This window comes from Hyaena hyaena, unplaced genomic scaffold, assembly GCF_003009895.1.
Source record: "Hyaena hyaena isolate Hyena2069 unplaced genomic scaffold, ASM300989v1 scaffold_647, whole genome shotgun sequence".
Lineage (NCBI taxonomy): Eukaryota > Metazoa > Chordata > Mammalia > Carnivora > Hyaenidae > Hyaena > Hyaena hyaena.
Window position 1 is genome coordinate 843888 of NW_024081281.1, and position 14524 is coordinate 858411.

General features: G+C 44.8%; 1 protein-coding gene across 1 annotated transcript in view; it reads right to left on the reverse strand.

Moving 5' to 3' along the window:
- ITIH5 (inter-alpha-trypsin inhibitor heavy chain 5) overlaps positions 1-14524 on the reverse strand; it is a 79977-nt gene that overhangs the window by 36340 nt on the left and 29113 nt on the right. The window lies entirely within an intron of this gene.

A 14524-nucleotide genomic window follows, 5' to 3' on the forward strand; every position in this document is an offset into this window, starting at 1 on the left:
AAATAAACTTCCTTCTGCTAGGGGTTTATGAGACATTAAAGTCAAAGGAAGTTTAAACATTTCCTTCAACAGAACAGAACATTATTTTTCAGGGACCATTTAGGTGTAACGTGAACAGGCACCACAGGGCAGAGATGATTCTTCTATTATTTGCCCCCGACACGGACAGGGGTTTCGGGTGTGACCAGAGAGCCAGCAAATAGGAGATTTCGTTCTGGTCGACGACATTCAGATGAATGATAACATGCTTCCCACTGACGTGAGCATCTGCAGAAAGAGCTGTGACAACGTCCCCCGCACATTTCCGGTTCGCCAACACAGTCGAGGACCCCTGAGATCCACCAAACAGGAGGAAGGCAACAAGGGCTGGAAATGGAAAGGTCCCTGACACGGAAGGAAGATGCAAGCTCGTCAGGGTCCGGCTCGCATCAGTGATTGCTGGCAAAGCACCATGAGTGAGAGGCCTGGGAACACAGCTGAGAACTTGGAATCATGAGTGAGTCAGAAGGACCTGCTTTCGATACTGGCTCTGCCTCTAATGACCCGTGAGACGTTGGGCAAGTTACTAAGCCTTGGTGATCTCATCTGCCAAATGGATTCAGGGTCTACCAAGCTCACACTGTTGAAAGATTAAGCGATGTAAGGGACAGAAGTCCCTCCTTGTCCCCACCTTATCCACATTCCAAGATCCCAGGGGATGCCTGAAACCCTGGGTAGTACTGAACCCTGTACACTCTATGTTTTCTTTCCTGTACATACATACCTACAATACAGTTTAACTTACAAATTAGGCACAGTCAGTGGCTAACAATAACAGCTAATAATAAAACGGAACAATTATAACAATACACTATAATAAAAGTGATGTGAATCTCTTTCTCTGTAAACATCTTCTGGTGCTGCACTCAACTCTTGTGATGATGTGAGATGATTAAACGCCTCCATGATGAGATGAAATGAGGTGAACGACACAGGCACCATGACCTAGCGTGCGGCCAACACTGACCTTCTGACCACATGTCGGAAGGAGAAGCACCTGCTGTCAGGACCATGGGTGACTGTGGATAACCGTGACTGGGGGAAAGGAAATCACAGATAAGCGGGGGCGGGGAGGAACTATTGTACTTAGGCCCTTCTGACTCATGGTAAGAAGTCACGCAAGCTAATGTTATTCTAAGCCTTAAAAATATATAAAAGAGCATAAGGGCCAGGGAACTAATGCAAGACAATACAACAGATCGAACTTGGGACACGACATGCCACAAAAAGGAGAGAGTCACTGTCATGTACAACACCTCAGTCAATCTGAGTGGAAACGGAAGATACTCAGGGAGCATACTCTCCACGCTTCCGTTTATGTAAAGTTCAAGGCCAGCACAACTTGTCCGCTGCAGCCAACGCAGAACAGAGGTTAGGCGTGGTCGCTGGCTCTGGGCGCTGGGGGCTGGGCACTGACTGGGAGAGACGGCAGGGAGCCCTCTGCGGTGGTGGAAATACTCCACGTTTTGGCCCGGAAGTAGTTGTGTGGGTGTCCACACATGTGAAACTTCACCAAGCCGTACACGTGAGATGTGTACGCTTTCTTCTACGTGTAACCCCAATTAAAAACACAAAGCTCTAAACTCATTGGGAGTTGGACGCAGAAGAGATCGACCAAGCACTCCCAGTGTGGAGCGCAACAGCATCATTTGCCAAACGTACCCTATCTGTTCTTTTCCTTAGGCTACATCTGTTAGCGGAGGCATTTATGCGGGGATTAGGTGTATTCAGAGTAATTCCAGCTGGCAGAATTAGGGCCAGGGTAGGGCTCCCGGGAGTGCGCTCTGTGCAGCAGAGGCAGCTTGCACAGCCCATGCCACTGGGTGGGTTCCAGCACACTCTGCGCATCCACCACCTGTAGGGACGGGCCCAGCAGTTTTCGCAAACTGACCAGGGGCAGCGAACTTTCTAGAAACACAGACTCTTGGACCCACCTGGAGACTCTCAACCAGAAACGCTAGAGGCGGGACCCAGAAAGCTGTATCTTCATACGTAGGGCAGGTGACTGGTTCCCGCACAGAGACAACGGTCCCGTGCCTTCTGATGAATGTAATGAGGCGGCGCTCAATTATCTCCAACTTTCTGCTTCTCCATGAGATCTGACCCTCTTTGTATACCAGTATGTCCTGACTTCTCCTTGCTTCAAATCTCTCTCATTGAAACGCTCCTTACAACTCCCCTGAATCAATGCCATTCATGGTTGCACGAAAGCATGGAGGATTCCAAAGTATAATTTCTCCCTTCATAATTCATTTGACTGGGCTCTTTGATAGAAGACTTGAGAAAGATAGCGTATTATAATTTTGGTTTCCTATTGCCCTCTGATGTTCGCTAGTTCATGATGAAAATTCATGAGATTCCTCTAAATGGGCTTATTTTGTCTGCCCGAAGACTGGGCTGAATCCTACTTTGGTTACTTACCAAGAAGCCTAACTCCCGAGGCCGACTTCCACCCACTAAGCACCAGACCATCCCTGTGACCCCGTGAATTTTCCACTGACTATCAAAAAAAAAAAAAAAAGTTTGCCGGGAAAAATTCCAGAGCAAGAACTCTAGGAAATAAAGTCCTCTTCTTATTAGAGAAGGGAAAAACCTCTTAATCAATAAGTTAGTATCGGCTGCCCCACAGGTACTGAGTAGCATCCCATAGCAGAACACTGTTGAGGTTGCGCGTGCTGTGGCTCAGAGAGCCGACACCACAAAACGGCCCACGGACACAATGGGTGTTATGAGCAGGGCCCTGGTCGCGGCATGTGCTCTAAGATAATGAAGACTACAGGGGACGAGGCTTAGGAGCAGACCAAAAGAGTGCGACTCTGACCTACTTTCTTAATGAGAACCCACATGTCTTTTCCTCCTCTTGGTTTTCTCTCCTTCACGCACACTTGCTTGGGGGGAAGAATGCAGCGCCATGATTGCTCTGAGTCAGAGGAACTCAGGGTTCCTGATATCATCTTCCTATATCAAGACAAGCGTCAGAGCTCGCATGCAAGATGACTTTCCGTGGCCTCTAGTACGTCCTCGGGAAGGTTCATGGACCACCCCTTCTCCTGCCACTCTTCCCCCACCCTCAGGTCACCAGCATCCCCAGGGCGTGCTCTTCCGATCTAGATCCCGGGATTTTTGAACAAGATACGTGTTCTCTCAGAAGCCACATGACACTGAGGAAAGTGGGCTCTAGGGTCTGACAGACTCCAAATGGCTGACTTAGTAGCTCTGAGCCTCGGTTCCACATGGTTGGACTGGAGTAACTCCATGTCATAGCATCATGAGAATGAATGAGGTGAGATCATGCCGGTCAGAGAGGCTAAAATGAACAAACAAGGAGACTATAGATGCTGGTGAGGATGTGGAGAAACGGGCACCTTCCTACACTGTTGGTGGGAATATAAACTGGTGCAGCCCCTCTGGAAAACAGTGTGGAGGTTCCTCAAAAAGTTAACAATAGAACTCCCCTAGGATCCAGCAATAGCACTGCTAGGGACTTACCCAAGGGATACAGGAGTGCTGATGCATAGGGGCGCATGTACCCCAGTGTTCATAGCGGCACTCTCAACAATAGTCAAAACATGGAAAGAGCGTAACTGTCCATCAACTGATGAATGAATCAAGATGTGATTTATCTATACAATGGAATACTACATGGCAATGAGAAAGAATGAAATCTGGCCATGTGTAGCAACGTGGATGGAACTCGAGGGCGTTATGCTGAGCGAAATAAATTGGGCAGAGAAGGACAGATACCATATGTTTGCACTTATAAATGGAGTAGGAGAAACTTAATGGAGGACCGTGGGGGAGAAAAAGGGAAAGAAATAGTGGGGGAGAGAGAGAGGGAGAGAAACCATGAGAGACTCTTGAATACCAAGAACAAACTGAGGGCTGATGGGGGTATGAGAGAGGGGAAGGGGGGTGATGGGCATGGAGGAGGGCACTTGTTGGGGTGAGCACTGAGTGTTATATGGAAACCAACGTGACAATAAACTATATATTGAAAAAAAGTTAAACAGGGGGAAAAAAAAGAATTAGGTGAGATCACATGTACAAGGTACCGAGCAAGGTGCTTGGCACACAGTAGGCACTCAATACATATTGACCTCCATACATATTGGCCTCTGCCGCTTTCTGAAGTAGCTTCTTATACTCTTTGTCTAGGATGAAAGGCAACTCACGAGGGAAAAAAAATACTCTTTTTAACATACAGTCCACATTTTGGCCGTGATGGGCTTCTCCACACAACTGAGAGCTTAGTAAAAACAAAATAATCGTTATTTGGAGCAGAAAAGAGAAATCATAATAAACATTCATAACAGGGAGTTCAAGAATGTTTACAGACAGAATGATCCTTGTAAAGCATAATGGAGCTGGTAGTTTCCCAAGAGCCCCCCAAAATTATACACAGGATTTGCATAGACGTATACATGGAGGTATTTTTTCTGGCCAGGGTGCCTGTAGCTTGCTTTGACCAGACTGTCCAAGGAGTCTACGAAAGGTTAAGAATCTTACCCACAAGCGCCATTACGCAGCCCTCCCGTGGGTTCCATCTTGTAATGACAAAGTACTTCCTGCCTTTTAGAGAGCGAAACCGATGTTCTCAGTTTTGTCCTGGAGCATGGATGTTCCTCACAAATAAACATTCTCCTCCCAGACAACCACATGGGGAAAAATGGAAGCCAACTGCTATGTAAAATGCCTAAAGGTGAAACGATTTAGGATCAAAGAACCGCGGTGAAGGACAACAGCTGAAAGCGATGCCCCTTTGGGTCAACAGACAGAGGGGTTTCCTGCCTCTTTCCGGTGGCCCTCAGGCTTGCTACTGCCAGAGAAATAGGCCCACACACGGCGCTTGACAAAACGATTTCCACACAAACACTACCTGCTCATTTCCCTCGGGAAAGGGGCTAAACTGTCTACATTTGTTGATGTAACTTCCTCACCTGGACCCCAATGGGGAGATTTCTTAAATAGAGGGCAGTCCTAAATACGGTGACTAATTGGACAACCACCCTTTGATGGTAGCAATAGGGACAAAACTCAAGCAAACTGCGGAGCATTCTTAGAGAAAGTGAGGAGAATGTAAGGCACAATGTGGTGACCAGAGTTCATAGTGCAGCACTGCGTAGCTGAGAAGAGTCCATCCGAGGGGAGTTCTCATCACAAAACAAAGAAATTCTGTAAGTGCATGGTGATGGATGTCAACTAGAGTTATTGTGGTGATCACTTTGCAACATGTACAAATATAGAGCCATCATGCTATACATCTGAAACTAATGTTGTGTGTGAATTATTACACCTCAATTAAAAAATATATATTGGTGTGGTCTCGGGGAAAGTGGTAAAGTTGAGGCGATAAAGATGAGGGGGAATTTGGTTCAGTGCCTTCCTACGTCCCCTATTATCATTTTATTACAGGAACGGAGCTTTGTCCCCTATATTGATATACTGATAACCTATACAAGAATAGGTATTTTATACCCTTTTGGAAAACAGTGTCATATAGACATGACTGCAACATGCGGCATAATACAAATGTATAGTTGAAAGAGTTCAAATGTAACTCTCTCACTTTACAGGTAAGTGGCACCTGCCTGAATTTCTTAGAAAATCTGCTTTCTTCACCACTTCCTTGATGCTCTTTCTTCCTAAAATAACACATTCCTGAGCCTCAGTTTTCCCTACATGACTGGCTTCCTCAGAGAAACTACGTGTGAAACAAGTTAACTACCTCACACATTCTACATGCAGTTAGCCTGTAAAAGCACGTATTATCCCTTCTTGATATTGTCTGTGACCATGAAAGGCCTCAACTACTAGCTAATCTAAGTATCTTAAACTGAACCAAATGGAAGCCTACCAAACAAGTGCCAGGGCAGCAAAGGAATCTAAGTTCCAGAAATTTCTTTTAAATTCCTCTACATTACCCTCTTGCACAAAAGTAGAACATGGCCCAATCACTGGGAAAGCCTTCATGGCATTTCCCAGATTCAACCTGACAGAAGGGTTTTCTTTTGTTTTCATTCAAAACTGCCTACTCTACCCATTAGGATGACTACTATCAAAAACACAGAGAATAACATGGGCTGGTGAGGATGTGGAAAAATCGGAACGCTTGTGCACCGCAAGTGGGGCTGTAAAATGGCACAGCCTTATGGAAGACAGTATGGAGGTTCCTCAAAGAGTTAAAAGTAGGAATACTATATGATCCAGTAATTCCAGTTGGGGGTGTCTAACCAATAAAATCGGAAGCAGGATCTCGAAGATCCTGTACACTATGTTTATAGCAGCATTATTCACATTAGCGAAGAGTGGAATCAGCCCACTGTCCTTCAACAAAACGTGGTCTGTATATACAATGGAATATATTTCAGTCATGGAAAGAAAGGAAATCCTGTTATATGCCACAACACGAATGAAGCTGGAGGACATAACACTAAGCAAAACAACCCAGGCACAAAAACACAAATACGGACTGTGATTCCACTTACAGGAGGTATCTAAGACTGGTCAAACTCCCAGAGATGGAAAGGAGAATGGTAGCTGCTGGGGGCTTAGGGCGTGGTGAGGCAGGGGGTGGGCAATGGGGAGATGTTGTTGAATGGACACCGAGTTTCAGCATGGAAGCTAAGAAAGTTCTGGAGATCAGTTGCACAACAATGTAAATAAACTCAACACTGCTCAAAGGTTCACTTGGCAATGGTGAAGATGGCGAATTTAATGTGGCTTGCTTGTGACCACAGCTGAAAACATTTTTAATTTTTAAAAATTGCCACCTGTAAGTTCGGCAAGGGCAGTGACAACGCTTTAGGCACCTTTAGGTTCTGGGCGTCTAGCACAGTTGCTGGGAATGTGGTGAGAACTCAAGACAGGCTTGTTGAACATTTAACATGCAGATGACTCAACATTATCGGCATGTGGTTGGGCAGACGACACGGGTAGACTTTCAAGAAATTCAGCATGAGCGTGTTCTGGTGGGTGGGGCAGATGCTCTTGGTAACCCATGTCACCCGCCACGGACACATCTCTGGCTTTGGCCACAGCTACGGTGGACGGTGCCACATGCCCGAACCACATTCCATTAGCCACACCAGAGAACAAGGAAGAAGGATAAAGGAAGAGAGAGAGCGAGGTCTCCCCGAGAAGAGTAGATTGCTCCCCAATGTCAAGTTAAAGAGAGAAGGCCACCTCCTGGGTCTCTCTGAGCCAGCCTGCTCCCAGCTGGCCCGTGTCAGAACAAACAAGAGAACATGGTTCTCATATCAGCATTAAAAGCAAAGCAAAACAAAACAAAACAAAACCAACTACAGAGCCAAATGATTCATACCTGAATCATTTCTGCACTGAACAATGCTGGAAGCCCTCGCATAACAACCAAATTATTATTTCCTGGCAAATGTACACAGGCCAAACAGGGCCATTCCCTTGCAGCTGCAAACCAGAGACTAGATGCAGGGGAAGAACACGGAGCGGCAGGGAGCTGGCACCAGGGCTGAACCATCAGTCACAACACAGTCCTTTAATAGGACAGAGCTGCCAGATTTAGGAATTAAAAACACGGGGATTCCCAGTTAAACCTGAACTTCAGATAAACAAAAGATATTTTTGTGGAAGTCTGGCCCAGAGATGGCACGGGACATACCTGTTTACCTGAAACTCAAATGGAACCGGGCACGCTGTATTTTATCTGGCAACCCAGGAAAAGGAGAGCATCTGTGTATCTGCAGCCAGTCTTCTGGAACCAAGTTCTTCCCCCTAATCCTCACCCGTGCCCCAAAAATAAGAGCTACACCTCAGTTCTGGCAAAATTAACCAACTTAAACCAGGAAGGTGTTGAGAACCTAGCAGCATTTTCATTGCCAACAGTTATTTATTCCCGAGTTCACTGAACAAATACTTCCTGTGCACGGATTCCATGCCAGGCATCATGCGGGGGCCTAGAATGCCATCATAAGATAGCCTTTGCCCCAAAAGATAGAATCCTGAGCTTAACAGACCAAACAGAGAAAAAGATAAATGGGATTTTTTTGACAGACTCAGTCAACCCCTTACTGGGTGTTTACTGATCTATAAGAGACTGTGAGTTTCTGGTTGGAGGTGACTTGATCTTGCAGGACGTATGGCTTGTCCTTAACCTCAAAGCCTGCTACAGGCCAATCTCTCTGCCCCCCACCACACAAAAGCTAACAAGGCTTGTTTCAAGTGGCTCTCTTCTTTCTAAGCTTCCTCGGTTCCTAGGCTTATTTGAAGGTCAACATTCTATAGGACGCTTCTCACGTGGGAGGACGGGATGGAGAAGGCCGGAACCTGAGTTCCACCGAGCTCGACCATCTGTCTTCTGGGATACGGAAGCTCCATAACCATTAAAGCAGTCACTCTCCATCCCTTCCTCCCCAGACCCTGGCAATCGTCAAACCATTTTCTGCCTCTCTGGATTTATCTATTCTGGATGTTTCAAAAAAGTGGAATCATACAGCACATGACCTTTTGAGCCTGGCCTCTTTCACTTGGCATAATGTTTTCAAGGTTCACCCACATTTGTATTTCATCCCTTCTACGGCTGAACTGTATCCCATTGTACGGTCATAGCCGGATTCTGGATCATAGATGATCCATTCATCTATTGAGGACATTTGGGTTGTTTGCACCTTTTTACTATTGTGAATAGTGTTGCTATTCACATACAAGTATTTGAATACTTGTTTTCAATTCTTTCGTGTATACATCTAGAGAAATGGCCAGATCTTAAGGTAATCCTATGTTTAACTTTCTGATGAACAATCGAACTGCTTTCCACAACGGCTACGCCATTTACATTCCTGCCTGCAATGTACGAGGGTCTCCACATCTCTGCCAAAAGTTGTTATTTTCCATTTATGTTTCTTTATATTATTACAGCCATCCTAACAGGTGTGAGATGCTATTTCATTGTGGTTTTGATTTTCATTTCTCTAATGACTAGTGCTCTTGAATGTCTTTCATGTGCTCGTTGGCCATCTGTCTGTCTGCTGTGGAGAAATGTCTATTCAAAACATTTGCCCCTATCTTAATTGGGTTGTTTATCTCCTTTTGGTTGAGTTGTAAGAATTCTTTGTATATTCTGGACACTGTATGCTTAGACACATGATTTGCAAATATTTTCCCCCATTCTGTAGGCTGTCTTCTTAGAACGTACTTTCAGAGCACAAATTGGTTCTTTAGCTTTCTTCTGTGCTCTTGAGTAGGGGGCCCCATCGATGATGAACCAGATACTGGGAGAAAATGAAGACAGTTATGACAGTCTCCTAGCTCCTGAAACTAAAATTTCCTTTTGATGTTGGATTAGGATGACATCACATGAACCCATCAGTTTTGACAAAGATGAGGAGGTGAGATTATGTAGGAACTCCAGCTGGGAGCCTTTGAAACAGAGTTAGCAGCCCACAACTACAGTTTTAGGGAACAGAGAGGTAGGAATTAAGCCAAATAACACTTGAAAACAAGTTTCCACCCCTGGTGACTATAATTTAATCGGAATGGCTGACAGATCTACCAAAGCTCCCAGTTGATCCTAATGTGCACAGATGTTCGGGACCCACTGGGCCAGGAGAGGAGCTGTGTGAGACAGGCGGGATGAAGGTGGTTAGTAAGCCAGGCTTCGAAAGGTAGGAAGAGTGGTGTGGGGGAGATCAGGAGAGGTCTAGGAAGTCACAGTAGGAATCAAGGAAAGGAGGGAAGCTCTTTTGATCCCCGAATGCACTGAATGCTCATGTTTGTCTTTTCCAAGAGAAGATGGGATACCTATTTTAATGAGGTCAAGACTATACTAGAAAGACTGCACCAATCCACTGGCTTGTTGGTACTTTTCCATTGCACGTTCCATCTTTGTTGATGAGCAGAAGAAGCTGCTTATGGAAAGAGGTAATTTCCCATCAACTGTGTGACTAATCCTATGTTGGCCTGTATCCAACAGTAAAAACATGTTCGTGGAAAAGAGGAATGATACACATTTTACTAAGGGTCAAAAGTCAGAGTGTGCTGAGGGTCCCCTGAAAGTAAAAGAACCATCTTACTTATTTTCAAGGTGTTTCTGTCGGTCAAGATCTTGACATGGTTGATGTCCCTAAAGTCTGCTACTAAGTTCAAAGTAAGGGTTCCTAACATGTGTGGAGCATCGGAATCACCTGGGGTGCCTTTGAAAGCACAGCTGTCTGAAGACACACAGCAAGTGGATTAGCAGCTGCCTGGGGCTGGGGTGGAAACAGGGAGCGACTGCAAACAGACACGCGGATCTTTTGGGGGTGAAAGCAGTGTTCTAAAATTGGATTGTGGTGATAGCTGCACAACTCTGCAAATGTACTAAAAATCAACGGATTATACACTTACAATGAGCAAATTTTATGCTCTATAAACTAAACGTCAGTAAGACTGGTCATTAAAAAAGCCAACAAGGTAAAGGAGAAACTATGGAAGTCCTAGAACTGTACCTGTTCAGTCATAGAAACATACACAGCCTCATTCTTTAGCTTCACAACTAAACGAACACGTTAAAAGCATTCATATAAATTCATAAAGTTATCACACCCCAAAATTGAACCACCTAGGCCTCACTCTGGTAAATTCTGATTTACCAGGTGCTTGAGGTAGGGCTCAGTCATACCTGGTTTTTGGGGTTTTTTAAAAAATATTTTTATTTATTTCTAGGGGAGAGAGAGACAGCGTGAGCAGGGGAGGGTCAGAGAGAGAGGGAGATACAGACTCTGAAATAGGCTCCAGGCTCTGAGCTGGCAGTCAGCACAGAGCCAGACGCAGGGCTCGAACCCAAGAACAGAAAGATCATGACCTAAGAGAAAGTAGGACGCTTAACAAACTAAGCCACCCAGGCGCCCCACTGGGTTTTTTTGTGTGTTTTTTTTTTAACCTCTCCAGGTGATGAAAGGGTAGAGCCAAGTCTGAGGGCCATTGGTATAAAGCAAAAGGGAATAAAACAAGCAAGTTACCTTATTTCTCACTTTGTTTATCTCACTCTGTTTTACTCCCAGCCATCAGGGATCTTACTGTAAACAAAAATTTTCTGCCAAAAAAATGTCGGAATCATGGAAAGGGCAGCACTTTAGGCGCCACGGGACAACAGGAAGTTCAGGTTTGAACACAGGAAGTGAAATAACCAGCCTTGAACAAGCCACGTAAACAGAATATGTATCTTGGCGTGTGCCTTTGGGACATCGCACATCCCATGATGCTCCAGGAGAAGTTCATAGTTTCAAAGACTCTGTCCCGCTGAGCTCATAAACCATCAGGATATTTTAGGGGAGGAGGAACAGCGGGCGGGGGCGTAAGAGAAGGAGTCTTGTCTTTCACTGTAAACCAATTTATAATCTTTTAGACTTTGAACCATGCGCTTGCGTTCACACTAATAGTACAGTAGGTATGATGCCTTGGCTTCCGAATTACATCTCACAAGGCTAGTTTCTACACTGAGAAGGAACAATAGCTACGGGCCCAATCCTGATATACCTGATATACGAGACAGTGAAACTGAGGCCAAGATAGGTTATGTAGGCTTTGAGCCTTTCTTTTTATTCTTACATAACTAGGGAGAGATCTGGAATTCGAGCTCAGACCCTCAGTATTTTGCCATCTTCTATTGACCAAGGACACAGCATAGTTCAGAGGGTAAAGGCAAGAAATTAGGAGTCAGCTCTATGCCTAGGTTCTGTTTCTAATAATAATTAAATAGGAGTCCTTGTTTGTATTACTTAAACTCTGTAAACCTTTTTCACAGATAAAATGGGGATAATAAAAAATACAACGCAAGAGGGTTGTTGCGAAGGTTGAATGAGATAACATGTGCCAGTGCCCAGTCTCGCATCAAGCACGCAGTCATCCTAATCCAGAAGTGTATCCCCGAGGATGCAAATGGGTCCAGTGGTCAGAGATTCGCTTTGAGAAATTCCAGAAGTCTGATCTCTTCACGGCAGCCTGATCTAACAGAGGAATGTACTGGCCTGGGGCCACATTCACACAATCACAGCTCATGTCCTGGTGCAAGCCCAAGTCTAGTTTGATCTCTACCCTGGATTGCTTTGGGTGACACGCAACAGGGTCCACACAAACACCACAGCATCCTGTGCATCGCGATGCCGAGGCCGCCATCTTGCAGGGACAGTAACAGCTGAGCTCGGGGGGACGGGAATGAGGAGCCAAAAGGGCACCGGTCCACCGCACCTGGCTTGGGGACGTGCTTGTGAAATCTCCACGCCTTGGAAGGCAAAATATCCGCTTTGGTACAAAAAGCTAGGAAAACAACTTTCTTAAAAATAAACAGGTCCCAAGAGATCAATGGTCTGGAAAAATTCCTCTGAGATTCTCACAGGCCCAGAATATAAACAGTAAGCAACTTTCTCGATGAACGATCCTAATTCATACGGTCTCCAAACAATAACACAGGCAACCAAAACTCACACACCGAATAGTCACGGTGGTTTTGGAAATTTGGCAAAGGGCACACATTTCGTTACTACGTTCCCTATAAATTATGATTAGGAAAAAGCGGAATTTTAAAACACTCTTTGTTATTAGTTTGGGTGTATATTTCTTTTTCTTTCCTCACTGGCAAGCACTTAATGAGCTATCCATGGTTTTTAAAAGGCATTGCGTTAAGTACCGTAAGGAGACAAAGTAATCCGACACAGGAATGCCTTCCACATCACTTATGAGCTAATAGGGGAGATGAGATTTGCACAGGAAAAAGTAAATATAAGGTGATGATGATAATAATAATAATAGTTAATTATTAAGCCCTTACTAGGGCCCATGCACTTCACATGTACAAACACTTGCCAATGACCCTCTGAAATACTGTCCCCACTCTGCAGATGTGCAAGCGGAGTCTTACAGGACCTGGGTAATTTTTTTCAGGGTTCTAGTTAAGAGCTGAACTGAAATCTGTTACCAACACAGACGGCGGCTGCTATGACGTAAGAATGGCGTGTCCTATATCGAACCATTTCTGACGGTCAGAAGCCTTGATGGCTATTTTTTTCAATGAGATCTAGATCGAGAGTGTCAGACTCCGGGCTGGGAGTGAACACGTAACAAAAGACCCGGGTCCCCCAAGGAAGCAGGACACACCCCAGTCTTTGAGACAAAACTACTTGTCACAGGGACAGTCAGGACCCGAACTGCAGGCCGGGAGAGGAGAGCACATGTTCCGTACGGTTACCTCTTCTGCACACCAGCTCCGGGTCTTGACTAGTTTCACGTTAGGTTAAATAACAGCGTTCTTCTCTTCCCCATGTCAGATCACATCTCTACTCTCCTTCCAAGCTCATCCCTAAACATTCTTGCCACAGTGGCCTTCTTGGGACCTCTGGTCCCTCCCTGCAGCTACACGGACCCAGTTCACATTCTGCATATTCACTTACCGGTCAGCACCTCCCAGGCCTCAATGTCGCAACATCAAAAATACGGAAATCTAGAGATTCCCCTCCCAGTGCAGCTTTTTGACACATCTGCTTCATTATCTGATTTGACACGAAGCCTGACTGGTCTATTGACGGCACTGCCCAACACAAGTGAACATTTAGGGTCACCTGGGCGGCTCAGTCGGTTAAGCACCCAACTCTCTGGTTTCAGTGCAGGTCATGATCTCAAGGTTTGTAGGACTGAATCCTACATCAGCCTCTGTGCTGACAGCATGGAGCCTGCTTGGGATTCTCTCTCTCTCCTTCTTTCTCTGCCCTTCCCTGACTTATGTGTGCAGAGATAAACATGCGTTCTCTCTCTCTCTCAAAAACAAACATTTAAAACAAAAAGAGGTATAATGGGACGCCTGGGTGGCTCAGTCAGTAAAGCATATGACTTTGGCTCAGGTCATGATCTCGCAGTTTGTGGGTTCCAGCCCTGCATCGGGCTCTGTGCTGACAGCTCAGAGCCTGGAGCCTGCTTCGGATTCTCTGTCTCCCTCTATCTCTGCTCCTCCCCTGCCCCCCGTTCTCAAAAGTAAATAAACATTAAAAAAAAATTAATAAAAATAAATAAGTAAAAAGAAAACAAAAAGTGGCTTAAGGAAAACAAGTGAACATTTAATATAAACTATCAGCTGAAACTAATATAGTAATTAAAATTATACTATACTGAATTTATCATTATCATTTCAACAAACAGAGTGCTGTTTTAAAAATCAAATTTTGAAAAAAATCTAAACTAAGAAGTCCAGGTTATGAACCAAAATGCCCAGGCCCTCAATCAAATGTATAGTATATAGTTTTCACTAGTTAATTTTAAAAGAATCTCATGCATTGTTGAAATATTTATGTTAGCGATAAATGTTTAATGTTTCAAAAATGGATTTTTAAAAACATAACCCTGTAATCCATCATCCATATAACTTTCTAGTCTTTTCTCAACTTCACATTTAACAAATTTAACACATTTAACATTTTTTTAATGTTTATTTATTTTTGAGAGAGAGACAGAGAGTGAGCCGAGGAGGAACAGAGAGAGAGGG